Source organism: Marmota monax, unplaced genomic scaffold (genome assembly GCF_021218885.2).
Source record: "Marmota monax isolate L192 unplaced genomic scaffold, Marmota_monax_Labrador192_F-V1.1 WCK01_AAM20220418_F8-fsc00010, whole genome shotgun sequence".
Taxonomy (NCBI): domain Eukaryota; kingdom Metazoa; phylum Chordata; class Mammalia; order Rodentia; family Sciuridae; genus Marmota; species Marmota monax.
The window spans coordinates 3,159,311-3,184,895 of record NW_026692321.1 but is presented as its reverse complement, the minus strand read 5'-3'; positions in this window follow the sequence as shown (position 1 = coordinate 3,184,895).

The following is a 25,585-nucleotide window of genomic DNA, read 5'->3' as shown; positions in this document are numbered from 1 at the left end:
CAGCTTAGAGCCGGGTGCTGTCAAAACCCTCCCCAGCTCCTCTGCACTTTGCGAGGTATCATGGCTCCCAGACTCAAAATGATAACAGAAACATACTGTAATCTTAGTAAAAATGTACTATCTTCAGTACACCTCAGATGCTGGTAAGATGAATCATCACCATTTTAGACTGAAAAGGACACAGTCTTGAGGTGACCAGCCATGATTTATGGAGTTTGCATAGAAGAAAGAAAGCTGCAAGTGACTTACTTGATGGACTTCAAGCACTGTTTGAAAGGGGACTGTGACTCATTTGGTAAGTTGGAGCATGGGCAAGGCCTGGGAAGTGACCTCTCCCATCCCCTCTAACAGAGGATGTGAAGGTCAGCAATTGGAGCAGAAAAGGTGGAGGTGAAATCTAATTTACATTCAATTTGGAGCAGTGGCAACGCGGGTACTGCTATTGCAATATGTTGAGTGGTGTCTGTGGCGGTGGGTGGTGGGGGAGTTGAGATGGACACGGGAAAGCCACTTCTGAGAGGCCATTCTTTGAGAAGGGAGCTCAGTGTGGAGCCATGGTGCTCAGAGCACAGAAGCATTTCCTAGCAGGCATTATGGTGCTACAACTCTGGTGTACTTAAGCCACACCGCGGCCCAGCCCAGATCCCTAGCATTAGAAGTCCACATTGATAAACTTGATAAGTCTACTGAGATAATTCGTAGCAGTTATAAAACACCTTGTTAACTGTACTAAAGCACGAGTATGAGAGCTCAGTCCTCTGCCTCTTCAGGACCACACAGCATACACCAAGCCCTGGGAATAAGATGAGCTTTGAAAATAGAAACTGCTTTGCCGTCTATTCATCATTCCTTCACTTACCCATTTACTTTCTCTCCAGTAGATAATTGCACCTGATAAGATTCTTGGTGCCAGGAGAGTAGAAATGAATGAGAGACCACGCTGCTGCCCTCGCAGAGCTCACCTTCTAACAGGAGCAACAGCATGCACCAACAGACAGTGTGGAACGTCCACTGGAGACACTGCCGAGGTGGACATCAGGGTGGAAGCCCAAATGCAGGGAGAAGGAGCCAAGCAAATGTGCAGGAGCCATCAGAACAAAGCCAGGTCCCCAGCGGGACCTAGCTGGAGGGTCAGGAAGGACGTGTGCAGAGCAGTAGGACGAGGATTGTCGGGGAGGATGGGGATTTCAGGAGCAGGCAGAGGAGGGGCCTCATGGCCTGGCCAAGCTCTCCATTCTAAATGAGAAAGGGTCATTGGGGGCTGTTGCTCTGCAGGACTCTTCCATCTAATTTAATTATAAAAGGCTCTTCTGGTTGCTCTAAGTAGGAAAAGGTGTCTGGTTCAGGGATGTTGGCAAGGAGCCCAGGATATCAGTCCAGGTGACAGTGAGGGTGCGCCAAGGGCATTAGCTGGGTTTAGGACATCTTTCAAAAGAGCTGCTGACCCGTCTCTGGTTCTGTTGGGAAGGACATGGGTCCTGTTCAATCCATATGGCTGCCTTTTTGCACCAGGCCCCAGACACCACAGCTCTCAGGAGACAACAATTCACTGGGGATCACACTTTGGGTGGGAACCAAAGTATGGACATACCACGTGGTCCTCAGAGGCAGAATTGATCACTCCGATTTTTGGCAAATATCACTGCTTTTCCGTGTGTGTGTGTGTGTGTGTGTGTGATCTTGTGCATTTCTCCTGCAGAAAAAGTAAAACTCAGAGCCACCTTCCTTTTTGTGAAATCATGCTACAGGTGAGCATTGTCCTAAACTGGTTACCTGTCCCTCACTGAACTATCACAAGAGACTACAATTGTTTTTATCAATTCTTTTTAGAGGTGATCCAATACCTAGCCTCTGGTGCCGAGGCTGATAGCTAAACTGCAGGCTGCCTTCCTGGGCTGCCTATGACAGACCTCAGAGCCCTGGAACAATATTGCTCGCCGCAGGGCTATGGGCTCAGCCTCCATTCTCATTCATCTTCCCCTCTCTTTCCTCTCCTACAGGACAGAAGCCAAATGTCTGATTTTCATTTTGAGTTCTGAGCAGGCAGTAGCCAAATGAGATAATCGTGTCTCGTGAGTTGCAAGTGGACATCTGCTGGGAAAGACCTTTGTGAAGAAAAGGTAGGACATTTGGGTTATCCCTCTTTCACCTTCCGATGCCTGGAGGTTCAGCAGCCTAGTGGTGACTACAAGGACAGAAATCACACAGTCATAAGAACAAAGGAGAAAGTAGAAGGAACCCTCACACCAAGTTTGTTTCATTGTGAAGCCTCGTTCTGACCTTACCTACACCTACACTCAGCACTTTACCTGATAAGTCCTCAGGAGGGATCACACTCTTAATCGATTTGATTTACAACTTGGAAGACTAATGTGTTTCTTCTTTTTCTTGGAAAGAAGCTTAGTGCTCAGAAGGGTCTGTGGTCACATAAATCAACAGCGGAGGAACTGAGGCTCAGAGGGAAGAGAAAGGCACTGCAGTCATGGTCTGATGCTGGCCCACCATTTTCACATGAAACCCAGATACAATGTCCACCTGAGAAGTTAGTGTCTCCCTGGCTCCTGTTTCTAGAGCAGCACCCACCCATAGACACGGTTCGTAATGGTGACATTTTTGATGTTGAAAATTAGAAAGCTGGGGTTGGGGTGGAGGTGGGTGGGGATGCCCGGGAGCCCCAAGGCCTCAGCCTGAGGCAGGGACCCTGAGGAGGTTGCCTGCCCAGTTCAGCTCAAACAGCAGATTCACCATTCTTTTTAATTTAATTTCATATGCTGCCTAGAAAGGGTATTGATAAGTGTTATTTACAGGATAAAATAGTAGAGCGTTTACTTTCATAGTAACAAAGTAGAACACTGTTAAACGGTCTACAGAGGTTCTAAAGAGCAAAGGAAAGCCCTGGATTCAGGTCAAGGATGTTCAGTATAATTGTGTGTGTGTGTGTGTGTGTGTGCGCGCGCGTGTGCATGACAGAGAGAGGAACAGAGGGAGGGGGGGGGAAAGCAGGGAGAGAGAGGAAGGGGAAGTACAGGACAGAGGGATGGGATAGAAATGCAAGTCACCCGTGCAGATAGTTCAGAGGAACAGAGAGGGACAGTGGGGGTCACATGTCATCATGGCTTCCTGACATTTTGTGTCTTCCCTGTAGAAGAATAATATGTCCCTGCCCATGATGGTGTGGCCCGCAGTGTCCCCCTGAAGAACAACAGTGTCCCCCATCTTCAGATGGAGCATTGTGCCTAAGCCCCAGCGGGCGGGTGTGGCTGTGGCTCTTTCCTAGGAGAGCAGAGCGGGCCAGGGCTGTCCTACAGGGGGACAGGAGTAGGCTCCTGGTGGAGCCATAGGTAATGTGGAGTCACAGGTAGCTTGAGTAGGAAGTGACATTTTGCTGTTGGACTTCTCAGAGGCTTGGGGACTGTTGGCTGCTGGATTTTAGTTTAGAAAAACTCTCCAAACCACAGCACATTACGATTTTGCAGATCCTCGGTTAATGTTGCCCAAGAGCACATGGGAATAAAAGCTGAGGTTCAAAAGGACACCCCAGTTGAAATAAATGAGCTTAGTACAAATATGTGTGCCTGGAAATCACAAGTGACAGCTGATTTGACAACAGCCTCATGCAGTTAGCAGCCCGGGAGGCCAGAGCTGGGCTGGTCTGCAGCCAGAGGGCTCCTCTGGGTGGAGGGCAGCCCTCTAACTGTTCTGCCTTGGCATGTTTCTCTTCCCTTCCCCTCTCTCTCCCAATCTGTCCCCAAATCTAAAATGGAATAATATCCCTGCACCAGCAATGCAGGGAAGATGAAGTAAATCTTCCCTGCAAAGCACAGGAGCTGCTTTATGCAGAAGTCTGTATAAATACTGGCTCTAATTATAACATTAATATGGCTGGGATCATGAAGGCAGAGACAACCGACATATGGCAAAAGTTGCAGGCCCCAGAACTGCAAATGAGAAGTGCTTTGTGAAAGGGAAAGCAGGTTGCCCCGGGAAACCAGGCCACCCTGCGAGACCTACAGCTGAACAGCTACCCGAGGGCAGGTGGCAAGGCTAGCCATGGGGCAGGAGGGAGCACTAGGGCAGGTACCAGTGGGCTGACTAGGAGAATCCAAACACCATTCACTTATTCCTCACTCACCAAGCACCAGAGGCATGCAGCCATGCGGGGAATGCAAGACACGGTGCAGCTCTGAGGCGTTAGAGACACTGAAAGAGACGCACCTGGAAGCCCAGGGCCAGCTGGGATGTGGAGGCAGGAGGCCCGGTGGCTGTGGGAGGCTGTGGAGTGTCCTGACACACACCAGCACCACGTGCAGGCAGATGTCACAGGAGAGAAGAGGGGGCCTCTGAATCTACTTCTTCTGGGGTCCTCTGCGATGGGGAGCACCCAACTACAGGCCAGAGAACGTGCCCACACAAGCTATGATGTTGTCCCAGGGCCCACAGCGCCCCCCACAGCGCCCACGATCTTCCTGGATATGTCTGAGGTTTTAGGAGAGACCTCTCTGTGCTTCACCCAAATCGCAGCGCTCTGGAGACCGGCTGGCTGTTGAGGCTGTCCTGAGGGGCTGTGCCACCTGCAGTAGCTGGGCTGGGTGTGATGGCACCAGGTGCCAAGGGACCCAGCCCCGGCCTGGTTTCTCCTCCTGGAGACCTTTGCTAATTCATGGTGTAGCCTCCAGCTGGAAGATCTTTCCACAAGGAAAAAAAGTTCTCTTTTAAGAAGGGAAATACCATTTTTTGATTTCAGGATAGGAAAATCAAGTTTAAATTATAATTAGTGCCTTTATCTAGCACTTCAGAAAGAAATAAAAACTGTATGACTTTTCTGTAAAGCAAGTGGAGTATGTGAGTGTGTGTGTGTGTGTGTGTGTGTGTGTGTGTGTGTGAGCACGCATATGCACATATGTGTGTATCGGTGTGTGCATATGTGTGCATATTTGAAAATGTACATACTTTAACCAAGGAATTCCTTTCCAGAAATCAATAACAATGAAAAAGATGTGTCTTCTAGAATGCAAAGATGCTCAGTAAGAGCTGGGTATGATAAGTTAATGGAGACTGTCTGTGTGCGACAATGGAGGAATGTTTAAACATGTTATGGAACATTTGTAGCAAAGCAGATTAACTTAATTTCAAATAATTTGGTGGAAATTTATTGCTAAAACGATGTGAGAGAGAATGCAAACTGCAAAATCTTTGAAACTGCATATCCAAGATAAACAGGGTTTTAGTAACATCATCTTAAAATTGTCAGATTATATGTGATATTTATTCTCTATGTAATTTTCTCAATTTTCAAATTTCCTACAAAATGTTTGTGTTATTTAGAAGTCATTTTAAAATGCATTATGAAGAAAACTGGGATAGAAATTCCTGGAAGGTTCCAAGTTGGTTTTGGATGGAGATGGAGAGTGGGTATCTGGGCAGGGATGGCGAGGTTCCAGGGGGAGGGCCAAGCTCTGTCTCTTGGGATCCCTTCTGACCTGATGCACGACAGTTGGCCACTGAGTAGTCTCACATATTCTTTCCATAGACATTCACTAGAGACCTACTATGCGTCCGTTAAGTTGTTTCTTACCTTCAAATTAGATAAACAAGAGGTTGCTCCTGCTCAGCACATATCTACATATGAGATCCGTTAACGGGGACGTGTAGCCTTTCTATCTCTCTAGTCAGGCAGTAACTTCACCTTCACTTCAGCGTCCTGGCTTTCCTCCTCCAGGGCCACCGCCATCAAGAGCGCAAGCCCCTCGCACCCGCAACTCCTGAGCTGCGGGCTCTCTGGCTAAGCTCCCTCAGCCATCAGCTGCTGTTTATTTCTTTGCCTCCTCATTTGGCTCCTGGGAGGATGTTTCAGCAGACTTTTTAGAGAGAAAGAGAAAAAAAAATACAATAGCTCATTAAGCTAATGACCCGGAGCCGGGCTGGCGGAGCGCACAGGCGGCTCCGTGCACAGCCCCCGAGCTCCCCGGCCCGCGGCGCTGCCTCCAGGGCTGCCTTCCCTAGGTCCTTTTCTTCTCTGACTCAGGGCAGGGAGAGGGCTGCCCACCTGCTCTCTGGGGATGAGACTGAGGCTCCTTTGCCTCATCTGAGAAGCAGTCACACAGGGCAAGCAACCAGATCCATGAAATTGGGAACAGTGAGAGAACGGGACAGGAGGACGGTCCTCCCGGGGTCTCTTGCTTTGAGTTCAGAAACCACACCTCTGACCTCCACTCTTGCAGTCCTCCCTCACCCTCCACGAAGGAGCCCTGGGCTGGTACTGCTGAGCACAGCGCTTGGGAAAGGTCCAGGCTGGGGTGCGGTCGGACTCCTAGGCACCCTCCAAGTTCACCTCAGGCTTCAGGTCTGGTCAGATGTGCTGTTCCCTGAAGTGGGCACAGTCCAACCCCGTGGTTCTCCAGGGCATTTCGGTGTAGTCGCTTTCTGTGGAACTTTCAGACATGCACTTCCAGCCATAGAAATACAAACACAGGCACATTCTATTTTCATCTTTCTTCAGAAAATTTGAAAGAATTGAAAGTAATTTATTTTTAAAAATGGAATAAAAGCAAAAGGCTATAAACAAAACCCTGGAAAATGCAGAGGGGCAGGAGAGGCTGGCCATAAATATTCAGACAGAGAGACCATACACTTGTTTCTGTTGAACTGCAAACCTCGCCCTGAGCCTTCCCTCAGCTGAGCCCCAAATAAGAAATATGTCCATGACTTTAACCATTTTCTGTCTACTGATGATGGCTATTTATTGCATGCCATGTTACAAGCTAGACTCTGTCCTTAGCGCTGCCTATGTCCTGAACTCATTTGATCCTTAAGATGTATACCCTATGCATGGAAAAATAAATAAAAAATGAAAGATTGTTTATGCCATGTGACAAATGAGGAAACTGAGGCTGGGTCTGTTAAGTGTCTTATCCAAGGATAGATATTACATAAGAGCAGACACTGACATTCCAATGTATGATCTCTGACTCCAGGGGTGAATCCTATTTTCGGAGGAAAAAGTCTAAAGAGAGTCTCCTCCTGCAAAATGCATCTTCCTCAGGGGAAAAAAATACATACATTGACTGGCATATGAATTTGATTTTAAAAGTTAAACATGGAGCAAAACAAATCTCAGTGGACAAAGCCCTCAGCGTCCTGTCACATGGCAGGTTCTGAGAGCCGAGGATGTGTCAGTACTAACTTACTGTGTTTGGTGGGCACAGTTGAACACACCTGGGTATTACAAATAGTGCTACACAGGAAGGCTAAGGAATAAACTCTCCAGCGATAAATATATAAACTTTTTATAAATTGCAACAGACTGTAAAGCTATCCTCTTATCTAGCTTGGAATATGCTGCTCAGTCTTTGGAAAGTCAGATGCAGCAGAAGGACTCAGAGAGGGGGAAGAATGTGGCTTCTCATCCTTGACTGTTCATGAATGACTTTTCTGCCCTGCCCAAAGGTCCTGTCTCATGATGAAAAACTCTCCACTAAAACCCAACTTATTCTTGACCTGTCGAAGCCATGTGACAGAATCTACCCCACTCATCAGAAAGGGAACACTAGAGACATTCCCACTTTCTAAACCACTCACCATCTGCTTTGTCTGAGAGCTAATCAAATATCTTATTTCTTGGGAGTATGACAGCTACCAAAGTATCATAAATAGAAACAATTGTATCACTGACTGTGAACCTTAAAGTCATGCCGACACTTCCCAAGGGCCCTCTCTAATATTTTCAGTATGCATTTATGAGACTCCAATATTCAACTCCTGAGCCATCTTAACCAAACTATGAGATATTAGTGTCAGCTGCATGGCCAGCACTGGACCCTGTTCCAGAATGGGCCCTGTGCAAGGTCTCTTCCCCCAATAGGCAAGAAAACCAACCAGCCTTCACTCTCAGGAACAGGGCAGCTGTAGCCACTCAGCTGTGTGCTACCTTGATTCTTAATGAAACACATGAGTCTGGGCTGGGAATGAGCTCTGTCCTTGGTCCCTGTGGGTTGGCATTGAGCTCTGCCATAGCAGATCCCGACCCACCTCTGCCTATCCCTCTGTTTTTAAACAAATTACAGAAAACACTATACCAAATACCAGACACCAAACATTGAAATAACAGAGGCCAAATTTTAACTCAGATTATTTTAATTAAAAACAGAATTTTACAGGAAAATGGGAATAGTTTTGAACAGGTATTGCTTCCCCCATACTTCTCTCTAGCAGCAATTTCTTTATAAATTAAAAGTACATCTTTCTAGCCTATGTTTTCAGGCTTCTTTATGTCTTTTTCTTGTCATTATAAACAATACTAAATCTTTGCTTGTCTTTATATTTTTGCACACAGGAACCCACTGGATTTCTGAAACACGTCAGATTGTCCCTTGTGCTTTTGGTTGATTTTGAAGATCTTCATTCAGTTTTTCCAATCTGTTTATTTACTTTTTCCTCAATATAATAGTGCTTATTTGTTTTTTTTTTAATTAAAAAAAAATCTTTAGTAATGCTTTATTGAATGTGTCTTGCCTTAGTTCTCACTTTTGGATTTTTTTTATCTAGTCTGTATCTTCCATCATTTCTATGGATTTTAGAATCAGCTGCATAGTGTTTTTTTAATCCCATAAAATATTTGTTGTGATTTATATTTGAATTTTCTGTTTGTAGTCAATTTTGAAAAGAATTGTCATTGTGGTGACTCACTTCATCCATGAACATGGTATATCATTCTGTTTATTCAATCCCTTGCCTTTCTTCTATTGTATTTGGTAATTTTTCATGAAATAATGGAGATTTTTCTAATATGTTTGTATTAGGTAGTATAATTGCTATTATAAGAGATAGTTTTACTCTATTACAAATTCTAACCAGTTATTAATTGTGAATTAAAACACTAATAATTTTTAGATGTTGATTATTATACAATACACAAACTAAACTTTTTTGATTCTAATAATTTGCAGATTATCTTGGATTTTTCATGTAGAAAACAATTTTATCTGCAAATCATTACAATCTGTCTCTTCTAATAACTCTTTTTTCCCCTTGTGTTATTTAATTGCATATTTTCATTGTGTTATTTTTTTGGTTGGTAGTGATGACTACAAAGGGCTTTTGTCTGGTTCCTAATTTGAATGCAAATGCTTTTAAAGTTTTGCCATATGTGTAACATTTGAATTGCATTTTGAGTAGTTACAACTGATCAAATTAAAGTGATTCACTTCTATTTCTAGATTGTTATCAATATTTCTTTAAATGAATGAGTTTGTATCCCAAATGTTTTTCCTTCTTCTACCAATATAACCATATTTAATCATTTCCTCAATCATATTATGAAACACATTAATCGTGATTCTAGTGTTGAATGGAAATTGTATTCCTAGGATAAAGGCTTCTGTGTCAGAAGATAAAATGAGTATACTACTGGATCATATAGTTCATATGGGGTCTTCATGTAACTTTTATTCCTTAATTCACTTATTCATCTGTCCATTATTTCGCAGCCAGCTAAATAACCAACAGTGTGGATGTAGATGTAAGAAAGACGATAACCACTTCGTTATAATCTAGTGCTGTCACACAAATACAAGGAAAGATCTCAAACTAATGAACTGAGTACTCTAGCTGAATAAAGTACAGGGGATCTATATATCTCCCTGAATACAAGGGGTGGGACACTGCGGAGCTGTTTCTTTGTCTTTTCATCTCTGCTGTGCTCTCTTCAGATGTGATTTAAACCCCAGATCTGGACTGGTGACTTTAATGTGTAGCTGCCACCTTTATGCACAAAATTGCACTGCCTCCTTATAATGCAGTTTAGGTATGGCTGTAGCAAACTTAAGTATCTAAGTAGAGCTCATGACCCCACACTCCCCTGCCCAATCCTGCCAGGCGCGGGCCTCCCGGTCTCAGTAAATATTCAGCTTAGATGACTTACAGCTCAGGCCAACCCATAACTCCCTGTCTTAGTAAACAGCCTCCCCATGTGCCTGGTGCTCAAGATAGAAACCTAGGAGTGACGTTGGTTTCCAGACTTTTTCTATCCCTAAGTTACCCAATCTATCAACAAAACACATCACATACCAGCAATAAATATAACTTTTTACAAATGCAAAAGTTAAAGTTTTTCTTGTAGAAGAACTTAACCAGAAAATAAGCCTAAGGGAAGATACTTAAAATAAACTATGGCAACTACTGTGAAATTATTAAAGTAAATGGAAAATACATGCCAAAATCCAGTGGCTTTTCTCAAATCCACTCAGAAAATATGGGTAAAAATGTTTGAAATAAACCTTTATAACAGCAGCCACATTTCACAATATTTAGGAATATACCATCTAGATTTTGAATAGGGTATCTATGAATATATGGTGTACAATGTACAAATGGTGAATGAATAAATTGGTACATTAATAAATGACTTTATTATTATAAAACTAATTTAATCTTCCTCTGGCTATAGTGAGGGTTTTGAAAATATTTCAGAAACTATCACCATAGTATTTTATTGTAGGAGGTTGGATATTTTGTTTATTTAGAATTTTTATCATTGCTGATAACATTGTTATAAATATCATACATATCCAAATTTCATTTGGTGTTTTACATCTACTATTAGCATTGGTTTCTGTCATCAAAACTACTGGTCAAAAGGCGAACCACAATCTAAGGACTCTGGACGTACAGAAGAGCTACATGTCCCTACAGCGCCCAGTGACCCTGTCTTTTCATGAGTGTTCACTGAAGGCTGTTTAGAGCCGAGCATCAGTAAGGATCTGGAAACAGACAAGAAGCCATAGCTTTGGCCTTATGATCCCAATTCCTTTCTCTGGGCCATTTCGTGCATGAGCTGTGCCTTGCCCCTGGTGGAAGGAACCCCGGAACCCTTGAGAGATTGTTACGGAGGGTCAAGTGACTTGGGCAGAAATTGGCACTCAGTGGTTTTGAGGGGTACATCACACTGCCAGTTGACCCAGGCCTTGCTGGGACATCTGTGTAAGAGTCTTGATCAGTTCCTTTGTTCTCTTTGTCTCTCTTCAGGTAGCCACCTGAATGATTAATCAAATGATTAATCAAAACATACTCAAGAGTAAGTTAACCATCTCTGTACTTATTGACTCTGGCAAATTAGAATGACTTTAGGAGAATAAAACAGAAACAAAACAAAAACAAATCTCACATCCCGTCCCAATTACATCAGTGCTATGGAGAGGCCTGGGCCCGGTTCTCAAGCCAGTTGGCTTAGCTGCCAGGGGAGTCTTCATGGTGGCGGTGTGACTTGTCTTGGATCTCAAAAGACACTCCAGTTGGACGGAATGTGGGAGCAACGTTATACATTATAGGGAAAAAGAATGGCACTAACAAAAGTAGGTCAGAGAGTTAAGAGCAGATGTTGCTGCAGGCAGGAGGGCTGGAAAAGGGATGACTTCAAACCAAGTGAACTGAGGAAAAAAAATGAGAAAAGACAGTGTGGGTGCAACTCCCAGTCAAGCGGTGCAGTTTCAAACTGGTGGCCCCTAGCCCCATCAGACCCCACAGGTTTGTTTATCCCACACGCTTGTTTTTCATTTGAGGCAACATTTAAAAACCAGGGACTTTTATGTTTAAAAAACTCAGATTTGCCAACACAGGGCCTGTGTCTTCACTGGCCTGAGCTGCTGGAGCTGTAGGCTTTGGGTGGATAGGTCCTCTGCAATCTCCCCACTTGCTCCCAGTGAGCACCTGGTACCAGGTGCTACCTTCTCCATCCTGGGTACAGCTGGGCTTCTCATCCCTGGCTGCAGGCACAGTCTGTGTTGGGCAGGAGGAGCACTGGGCTGTAGACCAGTTGCGTCGGCCTTCACAGCTTCTCATCCAAATGACCCTGGGCAAGTTACCTCACCTCTGGTCTTCAGTGTGGCAATGAAAATCAGGGCGGGCAAAGGCACAAGCTCTGCAAGGTCACTTCAAACACTGAGATTCTTTCACTCTTGCTGAGGTGGCTGGAGCCCACCAGCAACTTGTGCATGTGTAATAAATAGGCCCAGCCCCAAATGCAGGGAATCTGAGGACTAGAAAGGAGAGCCTGGGCAGACCAGGAAACTCCAGTTCTTTACTGTAAAAAATTAAAAAAAATAAAAGAAAGAAGAAGAATGATGTGATTTCCTGCTTTGTGGCACAAGCCCATTGACTTGCCATTGAATTTTCTGTCTCATGATTCCAAGTCACAGACAAATAATTAGCAAGATCACTTATCGAAAACTGGCTAAGAATATAGCCAGAGATGAGCTCATACCAGAGTTCTCTGTCAAGGCACAAGGAAAGCTGAAAGCCCAACTTTACAAGAAGGAAAAGAAAGTGTCAATGATCTGCCCATGGAGGACAGTTTTAAGAACATCATCTGGAGCCACAGTTTTCACGGTTAGGCCCAAGAACACCTAGGGGGCCTGTAAAAGCCCTGATTGCTGAGCCCTATGCTGGACCTTCTGTTTCCCTTTGGGCAGCTTTCAAGAATTTATATTCCCTTAAACTTCTCAGGTTGTACTCATGCTCCCTTCCAAAGACCAGCCTTTAACAAACGCTGCTTCAGGCAGGGCTGAACCCAAACAGAACAGAATCCTTGGTCCAAAGGCTCCTGGAGTCTTGGGTGTTTCCTGCAGCCCACCATCACTGAGCGGCTAGCACACAGGCCATCAAGGTCAGGCAAGAGCACACAGTGAGGATCAGCTTCTGCACGCAGGGTTTATCAAATCCAAACCTGTCTGGAGTGTGTCACAAACAGAGGTCTCCCCAAACGCCATTTCTCACGTGTGAATACTTCCCAGGTCTTCAAAGGGAAAGACTCCTTCCCACCATGAAAAGCCATGGCAGACGCCTGCCTCAGTCACGGTTTCCGCCTCTCTGTCCTGGGTTGCTGGTGTCTGGGGCACACAGGGTGCTTGTCCTCTCACCCTCCTTCCACACCCTGGGAGACGAGGAGCAATCAGGTCCAAGCTGGTAGCAGAGTGTGTGCCTTTTACAACATCATCCAACAACCTTTGATTTATACAACTGGAAAAAGAATCACCAAAGCAAACTGACGGACTAGGGACATCCGAAACTAAGAAACACACTCATCCGTCTAAATGCATCAACAGAACTAACACGCTTTCCCACAGGAAAATAGACCACCTGAGAAGAGAGAGACTGGAAGCTCTGAGTGCAGGACTATCTAGCAACAGTCACCTCAAAATGGAGGAACACGTGTCTTCCAGCTTCTCCCCAGCCTCCTGCCTCCTGCTGCCCATTTCTCAGTAGCTCCTACAGGTCCTTGTGTGTATGCACCGGGCTCGAGGCACGAGCAGTGTGTGTGTGTGTGTGTGTGTGTGTGTGTGAGAGAGAGAGAGAGAGAGAGAGAGGGAGAGAGAGAGAGAGAGAAGGAGAGGGAGAGAGAGAGAGGAGAGAGAGAGAGAGAGAGAGAGAGAACCCTGCTTCCCTCTTTGGCTGAGTTCTGTTTGGTATCAGGTTCATCTGCATTAGGTCTGTTTGGTGCATTCTTACAGATGGCATCAAGGGGGATTGTTGAAATGACGGGTCTAATAGTCTGGACACCTTCCAGCACATTAGAATCATAGGACCAAATTCTTTCATCTAATTTAAGTTTGAAGAGAGTTTAACTGATTGGTAGTTGGGGTAGAAAGAACTTCTCTAGACCAGGGAGCCAGAAATGGCACGTGCTGGAAGCAGCCTCCCCTCCTGCCATTTTCAGAACTTACCACGAACAACTCCGCTGATACGTTCCTTTAAATGCACTGACTGATCTGCTGCAGGATCTCACGGGAAGTTTGTTACACCGTCTTCCCTGCGCCTGTTATGGACTCAGCCCTTATAACCACATTTCTTTCTGTCTTTTCAAGCATTTATGAATATATAATTTACCAACTTCAGGGACAGAAATTAACTGTGAAGCATTTTTATAAGCAGTTCTAATTTCCCATTCTATTAGCAGTTCAATTAACTAATGCAGAGCCATCCAATCCTCTTAATAAATAGTAATTGATTATTAGGATCACCTGCCTACCATCAATGGCCATTCACTAGACATACTCTTGCAAACATGGTTCACCAGCGGGGAGTGAAAGGGGAATGGATGGACACAATCAGGCTGATCGCTACAGTAACTGCTGGCGGTCTGTGCCAAATCAAGGTCCAAGTGAAACAGCATCTAGAGAGCACGGGAAAGCACTTCAGTCCTGCGCCATTCTTTCCTCCCACCAGCAGAGGCACCTCCTGGGTGGAACTGCTTCCAGTTCACCTTGCAACCCCACAGGCACTTAGTACGTATTGGCAACAATGAATGCAAGACCTATGGTCCTAAAGTTCTGCTTGGTATTCTCTGAAGATCAAAATTATGTAAGCTTCAGAGTTGCATAATCTCATGAAATTTAAATTCTGACATTATTTTGCTGACTTACTTAATTAGTTAGCCAGTTGGTTATCATGTTCTTCTCAAATTCTTTGAATACAAAAGAGGTCAATCATGTCTGATATCTGAGGAGAAAGGACATTTCCGCCCAAGCCATGGAATTCCTACACATTATCCTAGATTATCCCCATAGAACCACATTTTCTATATTCAAAATTAATTCTCAAGCAAGCGAGACTAGGAATCTCTATTCAAGATGTGTTGTCAAGGCTCAGTTACGTTGCAGAATGTATTCCATCCAAAATTATAGCTGACAGCATGTTTGAGACAGATCCCTCATCTCTGTACCAGAGGCACTCAGTTTTCATTATCTAGTATTTTAAGAGCAATTATCTTTTAATATGATTCTAAAATTGTTCTCAAAGTAAATGTTGGCTGCTTTAGCCATTCCATTTCCTTGTAGAGTTACTTAACTAATAGCTGCAAAGCCACCAACAAAAATTGGAAAAAATGAAAAAAAAGAGTCGTTATCAAAAGCTAAGCTCTTCTTATTTCCAATTGCCCATACACAACCATATTAATTTGAAATTATGAGCTAGAGATAGAAATGCTATAAAATGTTCCACCAAAGCTTTGTCTTATAACTTCAACTCCAGTTTTTATTTTTATTTTTGGCAATTAATTCCACAACTAACCCTCTGTGGTGGATGTCATTCAAGCTGCAGAAGCTTATTGGGTAGTTAAAAGGATAAAATCAAGTAGTCATTCTACTAATCCTGTTACAAGGAAACAGCTTTCTGCATGAAAAGTGGAACTTATGTGGCCATTAGCAGATGCTACATCAAGCCACCAAAAATATACACATTTAAATTCTTAAGCACAATCTATGAACACTACACAGATGGTTTCCAAGAAACTGTACCTAAATTGATTACGATAAAAATGATCTGCTGCAATTGTTTCTGTCAAAAGGGAGAACAGAATTTGTCCCAATGTGTCGCTCTGCCCACTCATGCAGAGAACCCAGCTGCTGGGACAGATGTTGCTCTAAGCACTTTATTTTAGGGTCATTAAAATGGTTACAGGGGTTAGTCATTCACTGTTTTATAAATTGTGCTTACTAGCTGAGCTCAACAGATGCTAGGAAACTTCTTTGTAGTTGATCAGAAACAAAGTTTCATGTCAGATCCCATCTACCTTGTGCTTAGATGAAGAAATTAGGGACAAATGGGACCGAAGAGTCAAACAAAGATGGACGTGAGCATCCTGGCCAGGCATGGAGGAGGAACCGTCTCTGTATAGCTCTGTGAGTGGTGCTGCTGCCTGTCAGGGGACATCCCTGACTAGCAACCCAAAGCTGTCCTGCAGGGTTGATCCTGCTCCTGCAGTTAAGACTTTTGGGATCTCATCGTACCACTGCACGTTTTAAATTGATGACGGTCTATGCTCTTGTCCCACAGACTTCATCAGGCAATAAGATAAGTCTTCCTACTGCTTCTAGAATGCTCTTCTTTACAAGATTGCTGCTAACCTCTCTAAGAATATTTTAGCTCTCTCCATCATGAACCAGGATATATTCCCATCATCTCTGTTTTGTGTCATGATGTATTGAGAGGGCACGAATCTATCAACAGAAACTCAGGAATATGATGCAAATCAACCTAGGTGAAATGATAGGCATGCAAGATTCTGGGAAGGTGGCTGTTTGTGAGTGGTGCAGATGAGCCACACTGATGCTGGTCAGATCATCACTACCACCGCCCTTTAAGAAGCTTGGCTGCAGAGCTGTAAGTGATGTTGACATAGTTAAATGAGAGAGAAGGCCACAGCACACTTTTGCAGTATAGGAAAATCAGAGGTCTACAGGATTCAGGGGTCTTTTACAACCAAAGGCCAGAATAGAAAGAAGAGTAGGAGAGGGGAGACCCCAGGAGGCAGATTGTGAGTGATTTGTAGGGAGGAAGTTCTAAGTAGATGAATGGGATCTGAAAGCGCTGTGAAATCAAGCTTATTTTCAAAGAAAAACAGGCAAGAGCATTGACCATTATATACGACTCAAGGCTATAGAGAGTGAAAACCAAGAAAGAAAAGGGCCCAACTCGAAGCAAAGGCAGGTCGGCAGTTTGTGGAGCCTCAAACTTGGACAAATACTTCAGAATGGGAGATCTCTTCCAAAAGGAATATGATTTTGTAAATTCAGGTAAAGTACTGCTTCTTGTCAGTAGCCCATGCAAAGGAGGCCCCAAGAGTTTAAACTCAGGTTTTTGTTTTATTTTGGGGGGTTGGTGGGGATATGCATCTTCTTTTGAGCCATTGGGAGAATTACACATACTTCTTTCTGATTAAATATTGCATGGCTTATTAATATTGTTGGAAGAGAAAACAATCGATTTATATAGTGGTAGAGTAGTTCTCAAACTTGGATCACCACAGCAGCAGTGCTAGCTTCATTAGGAACCAGGTGGAGAAGTCAATTTTCAGGTTCTCACCCAGAGACACCAAGTTAGAGACTCCAGCCATGCATCCACGGTCAGCATCCCACCAAGCCCTGCAGGGAGTCTGCACCCCAAAGATGGAGAGCCTGTTTAGTGGACGTAGCAATCCTAAAGCTAAATCAACTTAAGAAAACTTAGAAGTCAGTTGAAACAAGTAAATGAAGATTAAGGTCATAGATAGGAAGAAGAAATTAATTTTTAAAAATCATTTGTAATTGACATACAAAAAAATGCAAACCACTCTGACTCAGCATTGGAGACCTGTCGGCTGGTCTCCCTCACTGTCCTCCTCCCAGATCCAGCTTCCTCAGTTGCTTGGTCCCATCTCCTCTCGCTCTTCTGGGCTTCATCTCTGTCCAGTAGCTGGTTCTGGCCCAGGGTCTTTGCCCTGGGCTCCGCCCCACCCTCTTGCTTCTGCTCTGTTCACATTCCCTGAAGCCAGATATCTGCTTCCTCGTTAACATTTCAGGAACTCAGCCAGACGTGGTGGACAGTGGAGATTACAGAATGGAGTCCCAGGCTGCAACCTCAAGCAGAACCTCACACAAGAACTCCAGAGGGTAGCTCAGGTGTGCTGGGGAGGTGACTGACCTGGTACATCCTGTGAGGTGTTCAGAGGGTCCCAGGAACTGGAACCTAGCCTGAGACTCAGAAGAGTATCCACTACCTAATGCCTTCCAATCCTCCCTTATTTGTTTTTCTTTGGTTTTGTTTATTTGATGTGGCTGGGAATGGACAGAGGGAATCATGTTCCATGAAAAGGAATGCTCATTCGGCCACACTGAAGAGACCATAGGCTGTTTCCAGTCAGTAAATGGAGGTGGAAATCCAAGTTTAAGTGCAGTATAGCAATCTACAAATGATGTCAGCTAAAAACAGACTGTGTAAGCAAAATATAGGACCTGTGGTCAAGCAATTTTCAATCTTGGTTCATGAAAACTAATTCCTTGGTTTTGGTGCAATGTGATTCTAGGTAAATTGATGTAGAAATGTGTGTTGTACAATGGAATATTACTCAGCAATAAAAGAGAATAAAATCATGGCATTTACAGGTAAATGGATGGAGTTAGAGAAGATAATGCTAAGTGAAGTTAGCCAATCCCAAAAAAACAAGTGCTGAATGTTTTCTTTGATATGAGGAAGCTGATTCATAGTGGGATAGGGAGTGGGAGCATAGGTGGAATAGATGAACTCCAGATAGGGCAGAGGAGTTGGAGGGGAGGGGAGGGGGCATGAGGTAATTAATGATGGTGGAATGTGATGATCATTACTATCCAAAGTACATGTATGAAGACACGAATTAGTGTGAATGTACTATGTGTAAAACCAGAGATATGAAAAATTGTGCTCGATACGTGTAATAAGAATTGTAATGCATTCTGCTGTCATATATAAATTAAAAATTTACATTAAAAATATGTGTTGTGTCAGGCAGCTGTAGAGCACAGTTTGAGGGGTGCTGGTTTGAGGGGTGCCCTCAGATCTTGTGGTAGATACATTTGAATCTCACAGGTATGCAGTTTTTAAACTGCCCTGGCCATAAGTAGGGCAGGTCTGGCCCTTCTTTCAGACCAGCAGGACAAAGTGACTAATGGAGATAATTAGAAACAGCTTACTCAAGCACAGAGATGCTTTGGCTAAACCACTGTAGGGCTTGTACTGCTGTGACCCCGATCCTGTCCCAAGGTTTGGTGTGTGATTGGACATGGACCCAACTCACACATTTGCCAGGATTTATGGGACAACCTGTTAGCATCTGGGTTAGCATTGCCTCTCATTTAATCAACATGGAGGTAGTTACCACGTCTGTCTCTTCTCCATTGTTGCCAAAATCACATTAACTAAGTTAGTCAAGAGAGGCTCACTGGCCTGGAGGAAGACATTGGATATAAATTGGTGAACTAAACAGACGTAGTCAATCACTAGGGAAGTGTGTAATCAAATGAATTAGATAAGCAATAACAACAGCAAAAGGCTAAAAACCCTGTAAAATCCCACACCAGGGCTCATTGTCCACCATCGTCATCTTTATCACTTGATAAAATGTTAGTGACTTAATGCAGAATCACTTCATGGAATCACCTAAGTTCCATTTCAGGTGTTCCTCTAAAAGTAGCCTGCTACAGCAACACAGCAATAAAACAAGACCAGCTTGGAGAGTTTCTCAGTGAGGAATCGAGTTTCGGTTTGTTATGACTTAAAATACAGACCCTGTGTTGGTCACATGTGAACTTCCATTAGAAAACACACGCAGGAACCTCGCAGGTCATCACCCTGTGGCACAGCAGGAAGCAGAGTGCAGGGGTTGTGGGGTTGGCTGCTCAGCAGAAGAGTTAGGCTATTTCTTCAGAGGCAGGGATTAGTTAAGGAGCTACCTTTAATGGCCCTCCACTGGAATGCAGCTAGTGGAAATTATTAAATATATTTTCTCTGAAAATATTAAGACTTACCAATGGAGTTTATCTAGCTTTCCTGAATTTTGCACTATGGAAATAACCCCAGGTAAGTATCATTCATTACATACTCATAAACGTCTTGCAGGCACTGAAGCTGTGTTTCAGAGTATCAGGTACCACAGGAGAGACCACTCAACTGCAGGTTCTTCCCAGAGTAAGCCTACTGAGTACCTAGTCTCTAACCTTCTAAATTTTATAGATGAAGAATTCAAGTACAAAGACGTCAAGTTCAAAGTGCTCTCAACCTCTTAAGTCTCTACATAATATGGAAAACAAAACAGCTATTGGAATGAGTCTTCCCAGGAGTGATGTTACCCAGGAACAAAGTCTAGTGCCCATCTTCATCTTGCCCTTGGACCTTACCTGGCCCTACTGTCTGTTCACATTCCTCAGAAATACATGCAGATTATGCAGGCAGTTTATCACAAACAGTCATTCTGGACTTGGTAAGACACATAGCTGGGGTTCTCCTCTTCATCTACTTCTTCTCATTAATCAAGATTCCCATTTTCCAATTTTGCAAACTCTGTTAGGTTAACATAGCAATCACTCTACTTACATAGTATTTTTAAAGGAAATGTGGCAGTGGGAAGGTGTAAACCTCTCTTTGCTATTGTTTGGGCATGCTGGACTGAATTCAAGTTCTTGGACCTCAAGTTTCTCTACAAAATAAAGAAGCTGGATTGTCTGAGGAGTAATTCCAAGTAGGATCAAGAAGTTATTATTACGGTCCATTTTAGAATATGAAACTTTCATAAGATGAGATATCTTACTTAGCATGTCTGGGTCAGCAGACATGCTAAGCTAGTTTCTAAACATTTTGAATGGTAACTTACAGAATATGGGGTGGTAAGTGAGATAAGAGTCTGCCAACAGTATCTTGTCAGGAGTTCCAGTGTCCCATTCCTGACCACCTCAGAAGTCCCATTCCTCCCTCTGACCTCCAGTTCAACTTTGCAAACACCATGCATATGGCACTTGGCATGTTCCGTCTCCCCCACTGAACTCCAAATTCCTCAAAGGCAGTGACTGAACTTCACTCAGCTCTGCATCTCCTATACACACAACGAGCACAGTTTGTCGTACCCAGTAGGTGCTCAATCAACAATGAGTGAATGGTAATCAAAAGAGATAATTGCAGCCTTTACTTTGGAGGAAACCATAGGACCATGATGAAGAAACTCAGGATAACAAATTGACATACAGAGGTAGCAGATGGCACTGAAGTTTAGCTTAAATGTGTGACCCATATTCCAGGAAATATGGTGGCAGAAGGGCGTGCATTCAGACTGTTCACTCTTTGAAACTGTGTAAAACAAACGTAAAAAAGTATGCAGTCCGATCTATCAGGCAGTATGCGACATAAACATTTCTAAAGTGCAAGTTCTCAGAAAAGTTGCCTGTGCTTATCCAGATGTAGGAAAACTAAGGAAAATTTGAGGTGTGCCCTCCAAAATATGGTCCACTTTCTCTCATACCTAGAAGACTGTGTACTCTCAACTTGGAAATACGGGAATTAATACAGGCATCATTTCTTTTTTAATTATAAGGAAATCTTAATTTATGTTTTTAGTTGACTTGTCTTCTGTGTGGACAATTGATTGGAAGAGGTCAGCAATGGGGTCGACAAGATCGCTTAAGGAGCCATTGTAGAGCTGATGAGTCAGATGGGACATGTGACAGTGGGTGTTGTAGAGACCTGGAGGAGGACCTCATAGGAGTTCCTCATAGAAGTTGAGGATGGATTGCATCTGAAGGTGAGGAAGAAGGTGGTGTCAATGATTTCTTGCCTTATGGGACTGGATGCATGGAAATCACATCCCTTCAGACTGAGAGGAGCAGGGAAGAGGACATGTGGGGCAAGAGTAAGAATTGTTCTGCACACGTTAATTTCAAATGCATATTGGTCCAAGTGCATATGTCAATTTGTGGTTCTGGAATTCAGACAAGAATTCTGGACTGAAGATATACAGTTCTAAGTCTCCAACATGTAAATAGCATTTTAAAACAAAATACATGCCTTGGAATTTGCCAGAAAATTCAAAAACTTAAAATGCATTTAAAAAGAGAAGTAAAGAGAATATCAAGAAACATAGAAAAATAAGAACAAAAGAAAATAAAATGTATCTTGTAAAAATACAGGTTAATATAAAAAATTATTCTAGTAATCAGGGAAATGAAAATCAAAACTATGTTGAGATCTCATCTCAATTCAGTTAGAATGGTAGTCATCAAGAATACAATTAATAAATGCTGGCGAGGATGTGGGTGGAAAAGTACACTCATACATTGTTGGTGGGACTGCAAATTAGTACGACCACTCTGGAAAGCAAGATGGAGAGTCTCAAGACTAGGAATGGAACCACCACATGACCCAGCTGTCTTACAACTTAGTGTTTATCCAAATGAACTAAACATCAGCCTACTGTGGTGATACAACCACTGAAATGCTTCTGGCACCACAATTCACAATAGCCACATTATAGAACCAGCCCAGGTGCCCGTCAGTAGGTGGATGGCTTAAGAGAATGTGTATATATACACAACAGAGTTTTATTCAGCCACAAATAATGGAATGATGGCATTGGCTGGTAAAAGGGTGGACATAGAGAACATGATGCTGCTGCGTGAAGTAAGCCAGACTCAGAAAGTTGAGGGTCAATGTTTTCTCCTTATATGCAAATCCTATACCAAAAGAAACAAGAAAATGTGGGGACTCCATGAAAATAGAGGAGAGAGAGGTGGAGCAGAGGAAGGGGATTGGGGAGAAGGAGGAAGGATGGGGGGAGGAGGGCATGGTGGACGAAAGTGGCCGAATTCTGTTATATATATGGAATACACCAGGGAATGACATCCTCATGTACCCCAGGGAGCATTAATAGAACATAACTTAATAGAACCAAGACCAGGAGAGTAGAGGAAGGGGAATGAGGGAGAGAGGAGAAGAGGGACAGGAGAAGTATAGGAACTTAGGGCAAATTCTATTCCATGCATGTACGACTATGTCAAGATGAACCCCACAGTTGTGCCAAACTACAATGAATTAATAAAGACATAAAAAAGAGCCATCCTGTTCAAAGCAAAACAAACAGACAAACAAATAAACACTAAACTATTGGGAGAAACAGAGTTTTCACATGGAGTCGAATAAAGTCTGAACACAGGAAATCAACTCACAACAAACTGAGTAGACATGCAGGTGAAGGAGGGCCTAGACTGAGCAGGAGATTAGAACAGAAGGAAGCAAGGGCTGATACGGAGCCACGGAGGGCCGCCTCTGTGGGGCAGCCAATCTCCTGTAAGCTGAAGGTAAGACAGTTGGGACCTGTGGAACTAGAGCTGCCAATGTCACATGGACACAGTAGACCATCCGTCACGTGCTATTTGTGAACTGCACCTGTTTGTAAGTGGGGACACTGTGGGGTGACTAGTGTGGTTTGTCCAGGTGTTTAGGTGAGGGACCAGGACAAGAGGGTCTGAGACTTTGAAGGATACTGGGTCAACCTGGGATCAAACCTAGAACTAATCTGCTTCCTGCCACTGCTCTGCACCCAGCATTCAACTCCTGGTGAACTACTGAAAGCTGGGCTCTGACTGCTGCATGGTGCTCTTCAGCCTCTGTGTCTTCAGGGGCTGATCCTGAAGGGTCCACACAGCTCTGTGTCCTGGCCGCTGCTGGCTCTCGCAGCCCACTCTGAACTCCCCTTCTTCTCCCTACTCTACCCAGAGCAGCCCTCCGTGTCTTGAAGGAGCATTTTTGTTGCAGTCCTATAACACAGGCTTCTCTTTCTTCTGGATGTGTCTACCCTCTTTCCTGTTTAAAGCTTGCCCATCAACAGCTCCCAGGTGAAGGAGTCCAATAGAGGAGACTCTTCTCAACCCCAGCCACATTGCCTGAGCTGTCCCTTAGCAGCTAACAGTTTATGATGACATATGAAATGCAAGAGCACTGTGGAATAATGATTCAGATTATCTGCCATCTTACTGAGCTATTTGCCTCGGGAAGACAGCAGGAGGTGACGTGAGGTGACCATGACGCAGGAGTTCCAAGCACTGAGGAATGCATGGCATGCTTTCTGTTGGATTTTGTCTCCAGCCTGAGCCGCACTGAGGCAAACAGTAAGTGATTAATCTGTATAGGTTCCCAGGAATAAAATCGGATCTGCACAACATTCTCCAGTCTACTGAATCTTCTCGATCATTCGCTCCTTCCCAAACTGCCTGATCTCCCAAACGGCTTCCCTCATCAGCTGGACATTCCAGTACCATCATCCCTGCCATCATCCCTGCACTAGGGAGGACCCGAGAGACCATCTCAGTGAGCTGCAGGACGGATGGCAGCACTGCAGTGGGTGCACCTGACAGCAGGCCTGGGGTGCTGGTGGCCTGGCTACAGCTCCTGCCTGAGCCTTACCTGAACGGTGTCACCTCCTCCTCTTCCTTACCTGTTCCCCCTTTTTCTCACACCAGGAGCATCTCCCAACCCTGACTTTCCCCCTTCCCTCCCCACCATGGCCTGAATGTTGGTGTCCCCTCAAAATTCACATGTGGGGATCCTAAGCAAAGGCCATGGTATTAGGAGGCTGGGCCTGCGGGAGGTGAAGAGGTCCTGGGGAGGCAGCCTCCCCAAGAGGTCAGAGTCCTCATAAAAGGGCAAGGGAACTGGCTGGCCCTTCAGTGAGAAGAGTCTCCTCTTCCGCCAGGTGAGATCACAGCACTCGTCCGACCACTCCTTTTGCCCTCTGAGGATGCAGGGAAGCCACCATAGTGAGAAGGCCCCTCACCAGATACCAAAGCTGTGGACCTAGATCTGATGCACAGACTCCGGACTGCAAGAAATGAACTTGTGTTTTCATGTTTGCCCCGTCTAAGGTATATTGCTACAGCAGCAGGAACAGACTCTATCGCCCCCGCCTCTCTATGCTTGAAAATCCTGAAGAGAATTAACATGCACCTAGAACAGAGGAGAGATCCATCTAAATATCTAGTTTACTATCCTTATGAAAACCCTACTGAACGCTGATTGCCAAGGTAGAACTTGGATGTATTAAGGTAAAATGTTGAAAGCTGAATTTCTCTTCTAGTAAGTTTTTTATTTACTGTTATTTTACCTTTTAGCATAGGGTTGTCATTGAATTTCTGTCCAGATTACTTCTGAGCTGAAGTTATAATAAATTCTGTGCCTACAGTGACCAGCACCATGGCTCTTTGCCTCAGACCTGACACTCTCTCCCATGCATGGCAGGAGGAGAAAGGGACTCCTGAGCATCTTGGCTTTGCTCGTGGGTCCGAGGTAATTGTGGAGAACTGGTTAGCAAACATGCTTCTCATTCACAGAATATTCATCTAGAAAGACTTTCAATGCAACAAAACTCTACAGACATATGAAAATGTCTCAAAGAAGGAGTTCATAGATGTTGAGATTCATAAGAATGCTATTGAGTTCCCTAGCATCTAGCATCCACCCACATATTCTTCTGAAATTTTGAAATGAAGTCATGCAGAAATGCTTTTAAAACTTCTAATAGAAAGCTACATAATGTAATAAATAAATATATAACAAATCAATAAATAATAAAAGAAAAAGTCAGTTTTATATTCCTGTTTAAAAATATCTTTATTTTTTTTCTCATTGAACTAACACCTTATAAAATATAGAAGATACAGGCAGTAATTAAGAAAATAAAATTCATCCAACTCCATCACTGAGAGCCATCTATTGTGAAGAGCGAGATGAGTCTTTTCAGGTCTTACGGGCAGCGTGTCAGGATCTGTGGGGACCAGAGTGAAAGCAGCCCATTTCCCGGATCCCTGAAGGTCTCAGGATTGGCAGCCAGAGACAGATGGTCTGCTGGAGGGGCTCCAAGGCCAGGTCAGAGCCCTGACACAGACGAGCACTGTCCTTGCCAGGACCTCATCTGGGCTGTCCTGCAGTGCACCTTGAGAGCCTCTCTGCTGGAGAAATTTTCAAAGCAGATACTTGGTTTTATGGATAAAAAGCAGTTTGAGCCTGGCACCATGACCTTGAGGTTTGACCTGGGCCAACTTGGATGGAAAGGTGGTGTTCCAGTGGGCTGCGTGCTGGCTGAGCCACAGGCATGGCTGGGGGGGACGGCTTCTGCTCCTTTGGCATGGGCACACTCGAGTCTTGCTGTCTGCTTCAGCATTTCTTTTCCCATTAATCACGTTAAAAAGATCTGAGAGGCCTCATTTGCTTATTTTTTTTTAGTTTGATGACTGATAATATAAGGAGGGCTCATTTGCAAGAT